The 12,437-nt window shown below is 38.2% G+C and overlaps 2 long non-coding RNA genes across 4 annotated transcripts; one reads left to right on the top strand and one right to left on the bottom strand.

Moving 5' to 3' along the window:
- Window positions 1-55: 55 nt before the first annotated feature.
- On the top strand, window positions 56-11,070 carry LOC104912967. Of its 3 annotated transcripts, none has more exons than XR_004161191.1 (3): window positions 56-4,622; window positions 9,435-9,500; window positions 10,786-11,070. It is a non-coding gene; the product is annotated as an uncharacterized LOC104912967 (long non-coding RNA). The 3 variants fall into 3 exon arrangements; XR_004161192.1 differs by having other exon boundaries at window positions 9,435-9,480; XR_004161193.1 differs by having other exon boundaries at window positions 56-3,879; window positions 9,435-9,480.
- On the bottom strand, window positions 10,773-12,402 carry LOC109369804. The gene is made up of 2 exons (XR_002119309.2): window positions 12,153-12,402; window positions 10,773-11,644 (listed from the first exon to the last, which is right to left on the bottom strand). It is a non-coding gene; the product is annotated as an uncharacterized LOC109369804 (long non-coding RNA).
- Window positions 12,403-12,437: the final 35 nt, after the last annotated feature.

Here is a 12,437-nt window from a genome sequence, read left to right on the forward strand (position 1 = left end):
TAGTATATATATATATATATATATATATATATATATATATATATATATATATATAATATATTGAAGTTCCTGTTTCCACAGCACATTTCAAATAGTTCCACAATCTGGAGTTCCCTGTTAGCTGCCCTGCTACTAGCTACAGGACAACATTTTCTATTTGTGTAGAGTCAAAAAGTTTTGGACAAGGTTTGATCCAGTTGGTAAGATGAATGAATTGGGCCAGACCGGAAAATTTCTTCCTCTTAAGCAATCCAAAGACTTTTGAAACACTTTTTTTTCTTTACTATCATGGAATCATCATGGAATCATTTGAGTTGGAAGGGACAAAGCAGGCGTTGCATAGGTTTCCCTCCTGAGATATCCTGCTGCTGTGACTTTTTTCGAGGTTTGTTAACTGAACTTGAAATGACAATGATTCACTTTCCTCTGTCATAACCTGTTGACTGAAGTCAGTCGCTCCTGCAGACCACGGTTTTATTCCTCTCATGGAAAAAGCCAGCTGGATTAAAAGATCGCATCAACCCACTGCTTGCAGGAATCACCAAGATTGGTACAACAAATTCTAGTTTTGGACCTCAGAGGGGAGGAGTGCAACGTGCAACATGGTAAATATTATTCAAGTCAGATGACACCTTAAGTCCTTGACTTTAGAAGATAGGGAAACAGATTATGAGTTTTTGGGATCACACAAAGGAAAAGCAGCTGTTATTAATCTTTCCAGCTAAGAGAATTAAGAAATATTTCTTATACAGGACCTCAAGTCTTAGAAATTTTACATTATGCATATAAATTATTCTATTTTTACTTGCAAACAGTCATATGGCCTTAAAAGAAAGGCAGTGATAGCAGCACTTTGGAGAGGTAGGCTTAAAGTATTTGGTAAATGGAAAAACATTAATACCTTATATCCATGTTGTTCTCCGTGTATGTCTGCAGCTCAGTGTGAGGTTAAACCAGAAAGAAGAGATCTCAAGCTGATTGTTTTTGAAATCATGGTTCTGCTGACCTGCAAAGGAAAACAGTAAGATCACCTTTGCTATAATGAAAATGAGGTTATAGAAATGCTGGGTTTACAAGTCACTGTGGGATTCCTCCAAGCTGCAAAGCACTAAAATAACATGAGAAAGTTCACTAAACAATGTACAAGGATTTCAGACACAACACCTACATTCTTCTGCTTCCCTGCATTGCATTTGTTCTCTGCAGTTTCAAACTGCTTACCTAATTCAGTCATTTGGCATGCTGTAATATTAGATTTAGCAGTGATGTGTTTTCTGGGCACAGGTGAAATAAGAAATTTGTTAATTCACATACTACAATACTGCTAGAATTATGAACTTCAGTGAGAAATTGCTTTTATATACATTCATTAAGCTTTTAGACTGCCTTGAGATGAAACAGTGTTATAATCAAAATCAGTATAAGAACGTGTTGAAAATGGTTTTGCCAATTAAAGGCTGACCCTGCTGTTGGTTGTTTTTTTGTAGTTTTGTTTTCTGGTGTTTTGTTTTCTATTTGCATTTTAAGTGGGATCCTTCAACAGACCAGAATAGCTGATGGAGAACCACTGACATGGTGTTGAGCTTGTATGGAAGGATCAGATAACCAGAGTAAAACAGATCATCATTCATTTGTGGGAATTATTTATAGAAATTTATGAAGGAATCTTTCAATATTATTGAAACTTAATTATCAGCTTTCAGAAATGATTCTGTTCCATTCTGCTACTGAACATTTTTATAACTCTGACAGATGTACCAGCTGGTGGACCATGTTAATCTGTCATTAATATTATTATTATATTATTTTTGACATAAAAACAGTTTTGGCTCTCACTTTTCTTGAAACAGCTTCTTAGATGAGAATTTCATTTGAAGCCGGACTTAATCCTAGTCTTAACCGTTAATTAGGGAACTGGCATGGAACAAGTGGGAGCAGAAGTTATCTGTTTTTGGACAGATTTTGTTCTTGTATTTGGCTTTCCAACTTAAGTATCTGTAATAGGATGTGAGTTGCTGATCCATTATAGTTGTGTTTACCCAGATTTTTGTCAAGACAATCCAAGAAGACAGTTAGTAACCAATTACAAACACAGGCAAATCTGCTATTCCATGTTCAAATGAGCCTGAATTTAATTTTTTAAGTATGTTATTTAATAATTAACTCTAAGCCATAATCAGATTTTTTTGACACCTACTCAACTGAAATCAGTGCATGAGTTTGAGATTTTGTATGGATGCCTTGGCTAAAAGCATTGTCATAAACTAACTGTGCCACTGCCAAAACCTTGGTATTAACAAACTTAAACTAATGCAGGCTTATGCCTCAATGCCTCAATGCAGGCAAATGCAAAGACTTCCTCATAAACCTCTTGTGCGATACAAGCATTTAAACTTTGGGTTTGTTCACAATTGCAGCTCTTGGGAATCTTTCTGTGATGTGATCTTTTAGAGAGATGCTTTTAGTTGATTGAAATGAAGCTGCTGTTGATATAAAAAGCTTTGATGCAGAACAGGGATGTGGTGACTTGAAATAAGCATTCATTTTGTCGTACCAGAAATATACACTCTTAAGAGGCCATAATAAGTTGGCGATGTAATAAAAGACATTGATGTAGATATGTTGATCACTGATGTGAAATAGCAAACTGCTTAAAGCTTATGATATTTTGTTACACTTGTATGCCAAGCACGTTCATTAAAAAAGAGTTCTATTTCCCTATCCCTCTTTTCCATAGTTCTCACAAAATGTAGAATAAGCGACCCTGAGCAAGAGCTGTACAGATCTATTAAAGGGAAATACTAGAAGTAGGCAGGGTGTTTTTTTTTATTTCTTTTTGTATTTCTTTTTCCTTGATTTTATCAGCATGTATTCTTCTTCTTGGAGCTGCTCACAGCATCTTTTGCTGACTCGTACAAAGAGGACCATTCCTTGCCCCTTGCTCCTTTCTGCTATCTATACAGCACCCTTATCTCAGCTGGGATACTTCCTGTAACGAAAGAACTCCTGCACTAGAATTTTTTGAAGTTAATTTGTAGACAATTAATCTGAGGAGCTGGAATGGAGCTTCTGAGAGATTACTCTTCCCAGTAGAGAACAAAATAAAGCTATAAATACCACTCAATAGTTGTCGCCAACATGTTCAAAATAGAGTCCCAGGCAACAGAGTAAGACGAGTGCATGCTCACAGAATACTCATTTCCAAAACTTTAAAAATAATGCATTAATGGATTAATAGTGTACACAAAAGAATTTTTACACTGATTAGTCTAAAATGTAGAGCTGGAGAGTTGGATTTGATGACCTTTAAGAGTCCCTTCCAAATGATTATTTGATTCTGTATTTATACAAGTTGAAGTGCTAACCAAACCTTAAGTATTTACATGATATCATTTCAATTCTGCATGATCTTGCAAACACTTTTATGCTACCGCAGCTTCAGTCACTTGTGCTATCCACGTGAGGTTATGTACATATATAAATACTTGTGGGACTGGTTTGTTAGGAAAAGACCTAACCATCATCAGGGTTGGCATAGAGAATTCAGGTTTCTTCACTGCCAATTATTTGATAATGATGATATATATCTATTAGTATGCTTTCCCCTAGCAAGTGTTTTCCCCTTTTTCTAAGACTGCTGCATTTTTTTTTTTGTCATGCATGAAAAACGCTTTTCTCATTCTTTTTCTCCTACCCTCTCTGCCTCCTTTGTAAAATATTATTCTGGAGCTCAAAAGGACTTAGTGAAGTTTCTGTTTTTTTCCTCATCAAAAGAAATAAACCCCTGCTTGCCTCACTTGGAACACCCTTTAGTGAGGACATGGTTGACTTGACAGCTGGTATGTCAGCAAAATTAAACAAAACTCATGGATTTTGAAGGTAAGTCCACCATAAATTAAGCTGCCTGATGAGGTCTGCAGAGAACATATTTAATGAGTTGTGTTATATTAGAGGTGTAGTGTAGCTGCAAGAGTATGTTAACTGTAAATTTGGAGTGTGTTTAAAAAATGGGCTGCTGATAACTGAAGAACTGCATTTTTCTTAATCCCAGTGTGAGAAAAATGGTGGATAAGAAGTTCAGACATAACACTTTTAGTTCTTGCGTTGATAGGAAATAATTTGTAATGGGTATTTTGCTGTTTCCTACCTTTGTTTCTCTTCTTCCAAAGATACATGCCAGGTAATATTTAGAGATCTTTATCCCCAAACTGCAATCTGCACAGGCCTTTACAGTTGGCCTTTTTTGTTCCACAGAAGTAAGAGATGCAGAGGACAAGAGGTAATGGCCTTAAGTTGTGCCATAGGAGGTTCAGGTTGATATTAGGAAAAGGAATGTGGGCATGGGGGCTGGGCTGTGTTCAGTGGTCTTAGAGGTCTTTCCCAACCTTAATGATTCTATGATCAGTTGAAGGAACTGTGTACTCTTCCAACCAGGCTGAATTAAATGGCAGTTATTGATTTAGAATATAAACTTCACCCTTTGAAATATGATAACCTTCCACAGTATTTCAACACATTTCCAACTGTTGGTCTTGAACTTTCCACATAGCAACAATACCCACATGAGCAGAAAACACAGCTGAGTTTTCCTGTCAGAAGTAATCTGGCAGCACTCCAGAAAGGTCTGTACAGTTTGTTCGTTCTTTAGGTTTCAGAGAAAAGTGCTTGTATGAGCTAACAGAATGACTACCAGAATTATATCTCCTTTTCCTTTATTGACTAAAAAAGGCTTTATATATATATTTCTTTTTCCAATTAGAAAATTCAGTAAAATGTTACCTGGGGTGGGAGAGGGGGTAAGGGTGGGCACTGAACTAGCTATTGTTTTCTATTCTATGCTGGCAACATTTTAGCTGCAAAGCAGTATTCAGCCCTAAGCATGGACCGAGCAGAACCCAGAAAAGAAAGGCTGATAAGCAGTGAGGAAACTTGACAAGTAAGGACAAGTTGATAAAATGGTGTTTGTTTGGTCTAGCAAAGCTGAGGCGAAGGAAGATAGGACAGTCTGGAACAGAGGTAGTGAACATCCAGTGATGAAACAGGATCTGGCACCAACCAGTTGTCTGCCCTTTATGACAAAGGAGCAGCTCTCAGGCAGGTGTTCAGAAGACATAAAAGACAGTCTTCCTCCCCTCCCATAGCCAGAGCAGAGCATATTCATGGACCATTTTCTACCCAAACAGGAGAGCTTCAGCAGACAAAATTAACTTAAACAGCAGTGATCTGCTAAGCATTTTCCCTCCATGTGCCCATGAGCTATCTAGGGATCTGTTCATGCAAACTACAAATCACATGCTTAACTTTTTGCTGAATGAATATAAATAACTACACTGTAACTTAAGCAGTATTTACTTCACTACAGTCTACCTATGAAATCATGTCTGTTTGCAAATCAGCTATCTGGAAGACAGAATACAGAACACCCTCAGTTTTCTCTTTATTGGCTATTGGGTAGGATGGGGGGAGAATTCTCAACATCAAAATATTTTCCTCTCTCTTTTTTGTGTTTAATCATAGAAGAATCAAGAAAAAGTGACTATGTACAAGGTTAAAATGCAAATGAAATCATAGGAAAAAAAAATGAATACACGATTTGTGTTGAACTGGTAAGACCTGACACAGAAATATGATTGTTTTCCGAGGGACTGCATGTCTTAGACAAGTTGCACTGTACCCTGAATGACACAATCTACAGCCAAAGTACTTCAGCTCAGGGAAGCTTCCACAAAGAGAGTAAATACTTCTGTCTTCTTCCTTCTGGTCTGACTTGTGGAGCTGGTTCAAATGCAGTCCTCATAGCTCCAGCTAAGACCTGTTCTTTCAGCTAAAATCAAATGTATCCTGGAATTCAAGGCTGTAGGTAAATTTATTTTACAGAAACCTCTCACTTAGGTATAGAATTAACTAAATAGAATTAATATATAAGAGAAGAAAAATAGCAATGCTGGTTTAAATTATCATGTATTTCAAACCCAAAATTTGACAGTCTGTGGTTTTGTTTTTCTGTATGAAAAAAGTAATGGGGCAAAAGTTTGAAAAGCTCAGCTGCTATACTTTGTGTGAGTGTGTTTAATAAGGATGTTGGGGCTATTCCATTATTTGGAATATATATATACATATATATTCATATATATACATATATATGTATGTCAATACAGAGATTCACTTTTTGCTCCTCTAAGGCTTAATGCTTTTTTTTTCATTTAATCCAGTAGCAACTCTTGTTCTCTCTGCCCTAACTGGCCACCTGGAAGTGAGAGCTGTCATTTTTTGCCCGGTGCTCCATATGGTTGTCATCAGTAGCAAGAAAAGATGCATGCAGAGCCAGTGGGCCTATTTTGTTGGCCAAAGGAAGGCTTTTTAAAGAAAAAACAAAACAACAATTACCTGTATCTCACAGCTGCAATTTTACTGTACAGGATATGGTGGATTCAGCTGCAAGAGCATACATAGCAGCTGGCTTCTGCCTGTTTCAGTGCAACCACTGAATGTCAATCTGTCTCTCATTTTTATTATAGTGAAGAAGATAAAGGGTAAGTGTAACGTGCATTATTCCAGCATCCAATAACCCAAGAATGATTGTTCATCCAAGAGGAACAATCTCTCCAGTAATAAAACTGCAGTAATAAACTGCTATAAGGACAAACATAGAGTTGTTCTTGTAGCATGGCACTGAACAACCCTCGCAATCGATCTCCTGAAGTGTGAGGTGAGGACACGTACAGGGCTCTAGCCATGAAGTCTGTTGCATGCAATGACACTGATGACCCATTTTAACAATTAACCTGGCTGCCTCCTATAGTTTCAGTGTAAGCTGATGTCTTCCAAGTTTCTCCCAGTAGTGACACTGAGGTAAAAATATCTGCCTGACCTCCACAGGCAGTAATGTGACACCCAGAAGCGGAGGTTTGGTCTCCTTTATCGTGCAGCCTCAGCTCTGCCACAGAAGCCCAAGCGATCGCTCTCACTTCACTTACTCTTACACAGCCACGTGAAAATAAAGACATCAGTGTCACCATTGGTGCATTATCAGCAATCTATCTCTCATTAAATCAACATTATTGGTATTCAAGATGCTCAAAGTTTGTGGGATTTAAGCTATGGAAAATAATACTGAAAAAAAAGGAGCAGTAAAGTGTAAAAAGTAACCATTTTCTCCTGGAACTAGAATATAAGGACATGCAGCACGGCTCTGATTCTTTTCAAAAGTTTGATTTACAGCAATTCACAGTATGTGATTGGGAGGCTGAAAAGGCTTTTCATAGTTGTGGGGATCTTGCATAACTTGGGAAACTCTGGGTAGTTCTTAATTAGTCCACTATGATTTGCTCTGTGGGACGCTATGCATCAAATAATCAAGAGCCAAGTGTGGAACAAAGGAGCAAAGTGCAAAATACACACAAATAGACTGCTGAGAAATCATTTCTGTTAGCAAAGCCAATCATAATTTTAACTTTAGAGCTGAATACCTTCTAATTCTGGAAAAGAACAAATCAGAAATTGGAACAACTGTGCTGGCAGACAAAAGACTAAACCCATTAATAGGGCTCTCCTATTGATTGCAAAGGCAAATGGACTGGCAGTAAATCCTCCTGTGCTACAACAAAATGCAATTCCCCTAATCTTCAAGACTCTTTAAATGTTAAAATGGTTTGCATCTCAATTTTTAAGGCTTGTTTTTAAATATCTAGGCATATTCTGAAAATCTTGCTCATGGGGCATGCAGTTTTGGACAAGAGACCTGATCTCATCTTTGTGAAGCAACTTTGTTTTGATTACTTTACAAAGAATGCCTCTGCTATGTAAACTCATGAATTAGAACTTGTATAATGGTCCCAATTTCTAAATATTCAAACGAGTGCTTACTACTCCGTTCGCTTCTGCTTACACATAAAATGTATTAATTCAGGCCAGTATCATAGGCATAACATCTGATTTGCCCACATTGCGTGGGAATCTATAGAGAAAGGTCTCTGGGTTTACATTTGGGAAAACTTCACTTCTAAACACAGCCTAAATTTGGAGCAAATCTAACTAGCTGATCCTGAAGGATTCTGAAAAGCCTTGGCAATAAAGGCTTTCCTTATGATCAGTTCAGTCAAAAATTGTTACTGCTGCCCAGAAGTATGCTACATATGTGCTAGAAGTGTGCTGTTTTAAGTTCTTTACATAACATGAAAGGGAATTCTTTGAATTCTTTTATAAATGTATAAAATTATTTCATTTCACAAACCTTACAGAATAATTCAGTAATTAGGAGAAAAGTAACACTGAAAGCAAAGATGCATCAGTGGAGTCAGAACTGATGGAGCCGTACTGTAGAACATGGAATTAATGCAAAGTAGCTCTGCTAAGGAACATCTGGTGGAATTTTAGTTGCAAATTCTGTGCTCAGCACGGTAACACAAAGAAAGTGATGCCATTGGCTTCAGCCTCTGGTAGCAAGCTGCCTGCTGACAGCCTATCAGTGCATACTGACTACTGAGCATAAGGAGACTCCTCTAAGCTTCCAGACTCCTTTTAACAAGAGAGATAGGCAGGTATTGCAAGGGAAGAAGGTACATCTGAAAAGGATTGATGGTAACACAATGGAATTTGTAACATCAAGGAATTTTGTTATTTGAAGAAAGACTGAGCACATAAATTAGAAGAGTGAGAGTTGTGTAATATTAAAACAACAACAAAACATGCAACAGATGTCTTCAAACTCACATCCAAAAGCAATGTATCTAAATACCATGAAACTGGGCTATAAATACTACTACTCTTGGGCCCTAAATCAAGAAAAAAAAATATTTATTTGTCAGAAACATTTTTTACTGCTAGAAATCCTCCTTACCTTGTTTTTTTTATATATATATATATATATAATCTTTTTTACTGGCCTTCAAAACAAACAAGGACAAATAGCTTTATCTTTAAAAATCCTTGCAGCTTTTCAATTCCTGGCGAGACAGTGATTGCAACTCCCGTGCTGTTTTGCAAGAAAGTGAAGCCAGTGATTCATCCCCTCACATCAACACACAGCCAGAGCCGTATGAAGGTAGTTCAGTACAGCTAAGACAACCTGCAACAAAGGACAGGCTCTCTGAGCTGAATGTTTTACTTGTCTTAATGTCAATCTGTTTCTTCAAAAATAAGTGTAACTACAAAACGTCACTTTTTTTCCAAATAATAAACCCCCAAATTTGACGAGGGAAGACAGGAAATGTTGCACATTCCACTTATAACAGAGAAGATTAGAGTAGGAAACAGTAAAATGAAAATAGCTTGGGGCATTAATCAAAAGAATGCTGAATGAACACTGGAATCCTTTTGTCTGATTATTTGTATATTTTTTTTTACTGTTTCCTTTTTTCCTAGCAAGGTCTATTGGTAGCATTTAAAAAATTATCCATACTCAGAAGATATCCATCTCTACTTTTATCTTGCAGCATGGACAGCACAGAACAAAAAGAGCTTGTAACCACATGCAACAATGTACGTGAGACAGCTGTCAGGTAACAGAAGCAAGCAGATGATAAAATGAAAAGATGAAGTGCTGATGCTTACATTACAATATATTTTAAAAACTTGCAGTGGAGAGAAACTAAGTTTTCCATAAAAGAAGGCCTAATCTTAAAAATATGTAAATAAAAGTACAGTTGTACAAGACCAAGCCATCTCTCTGCTTCTGGTGCTTAGAGGAACATTTTCCATTCACTTCTGCCACTTCCTTTTCTCTCCGCTTCTAGCATGCTCCATATTTGCATTTTGTGATTATGATAGCAAAAAAAACCTAACCCAATTAAGTATTTTTTGCCAAATTAGAGAGCAGAATTGCCTCACCAAGGGGGCCAGATAAGCACTGGAGCCAGTCAAATGCTGAGAGCCAATGAAACAGCGTAGGAGGAGGCATGCTGCCGGGAGCAGTGAGATATATTTAGAAGCCTAAATTTAGACATTTTGTTTAATTGGCTAGCATTTTGGTGCTTGTAGTCACTCTCATTTGTAAGTAATATAATCACTGTTTCAAACAGCTACAGCAAAAGTTTGTATGACAGAAGAGACTGAAGTGGCAAAGGGTCTAATTTGTTTTTGTAAACAAAGTCACTCAACTTTAACCAAATAAAAGAAACAAAGGGACTTAAACTCATTTTTCGAACTGTTTCTGCAGAGTATGTGATTGACTCTGTGCTATTTCAGTTGGTGAAGTTTGAAAAAAGAATGCCTACATTTAGGGCTCACAAACACTGTCATTTCCTGGGTTTAGGTCAAAGCCACAGAATGACTGTCACACAAATCATTGTATGAGCCCTAAAGATAGCTCATTTCAAAAGAAGCACAGATGTGGTCCCACGTTCTCATTTTGTACAGCAAATGTTCAAAAGGAACCAACATAAACCCTCAAATGTACAGTTGGAAGTGCCATCTTCATGACAGTTAATGGCCTTATGCCTAGCAATGAGCACTTCCTACAGATACACATTGTTCAGTGCTGACCTTTAAGGAGCTCAGTATGTGCTCTTTTTTACCCTGAGTGAAGTGCATGAGCAATAAACTTTGGGTGGACTTACATGGCAAGTGCTTAAACTCGTCCTACACTCCAGGATTAACTTGCTAACAAGCACAAAGCTGATAAGCAGGCTCCAGATTCATTGAGATTAAACAGCAGTTTTTACCTCAGCTCTGTTACGTTCTAAAACCATTTCCTGTGTATTTGGCTTTCTTTAGTATGATGTAAGTTCAGTTCTGGTTTGTTTAGGAGTATTTAACTTGTTTATTCTTCTTCCTTTTTTTTTTTAGTTGAATTACATTTCCTAAGTTGAATTTATGCGGAAATATTTCCTAAGTTGTATTAAAGTGGAAATACTATACAAAAAAAGCAGATTTGCTAAAACCACAGGAGTACTTGCACGAGTCTACCCTTAGGATGATGCCCTAAATGGGTCCCTCACAGAAACATCTACAGTTCTACAAGTTTTCAGAATTCAGAGGGTGAACTTCTATTTTGAAATCCTCAAATGGACATTCTTTCCAATAAATATTTTTTCAAAACCATAAAATAAAATATCTTCCTCTGTACTGCCACCATATGTGTAAAGGTTTGATATTGACGCCTCTTCAGCTCTCATCTATTACATGTTCCTAAAGGCAATGTTCTAATTTCCTGACATTTTATGAGTGCATTTCTTGGAAGAGTGAGTCTTGTCTCCAGTAAATTCAATTTATGAGGGAGCTTCCAAGGCAGTCTAGCACCGACTGAAATCAGCAGCATCTGCATCACACAGTCCTATTTTTTTTATTAATGTGTGAGACTGACTTCAAGTATGTTTACCTGAAAATGCTGTTAGGGTTATAAATAGAGCACTGTGGATATTTGTAATTAGTGACTAAACACTATTTCTATCTACCAGCCAGTCTCTGGGTCATATTATCTTTCTAAGTGCAATTACAACTTCACACTGTACAAAATAGAGCTAAATTCCAGGAATGCCTTCTATGTCTTTTTCTATCTGTATAAATTTATTGAAAACAACTAATTCATTTGCCAGGCAGAGCTGCTGAGATCCAAAAGACGACAGTCAGGCATTGCTTGCTCCTTTACAACACTGTCGAAGCTTTAGGAGGCAATGGATTCGGTGTGGCTGTACTTGCATAAGACCTAAAACCAACAAAAGCCAAACAAAGAGCTGAAACAAAGGTGGTGATTGCAGAGCTGACATTATCGAACTGCTTCAGATTACAGCTGTTTGTTTGGCCATAGCACTATGCAGTCTGGAAATGAGCCCCAATGGAGCAACCAGGAAGCTTCTGCCAGTTTGTGTACATAAGCAGCCAACAGAAAAAAGACTCCGATCATTGTTGCCCAGACACAATGTAAGGAGTATTTGGAGAGATGTATGAGGGCAACAGTGGCTTTGTGTGTGAATCATGGAAAAACAGCACCAAGATTTGAGACCAAGGGAAATTGGGAACATGCACCTCATGGTGACAGAATCATTGGGTATTTTGAGTTGAAAGAACTCATAAGGGTCACCGAGCCCAACTGATCGTGGGAATTACAACACTCATTTTGCCTTTCCCAATCCTTCTATAGCCCCATAATTTTTATTTGCCTGTAAAGCTTTTATCCCAGTGTATCCTATCGAAAAGTCCTCCCTCTGGCTCACCTGCTGGGGCTGCAGATAACAGCCGCAGAGACCAAGCCTATCACCCTGCTGTCTGGGGCCCTGACGTCTGTGAGGGAGCGGCTGGAAGCAGAACGGGGAGGTGAGGAAGGGGCCGAAGCAGCCGCCCGTGCCGAGGCGCCATGTCCCCACAGGGGCTGCGGGCGGGAACGGCCCTCCGCCGTCACAGCGCTGAGGCGGGAACGGCGCCGGCAGCGCCCAGCTCGATCTTGCTCCTGAGGGAAGGATGGGTCCCGGCCTCATTTGGAGCCGGGGCGTGGCGGGCTG

This window comes from Meleagris gallopavo, chromosome 13 (assembly GCF_000146605.3).
Source record: "Meleagris gallopavo isolate NT-WF06-2002-E0010 breed Aviagen turkey brand Nicholas breeding stock chromosome 13, Turkey_5.1, whole genome shotgun sequence".
NCBI lineage: Eukaryota > Metazoa > Chordata > Aves > Galliformes > Phasianidae > Meleagris > Meleagris gallopavo.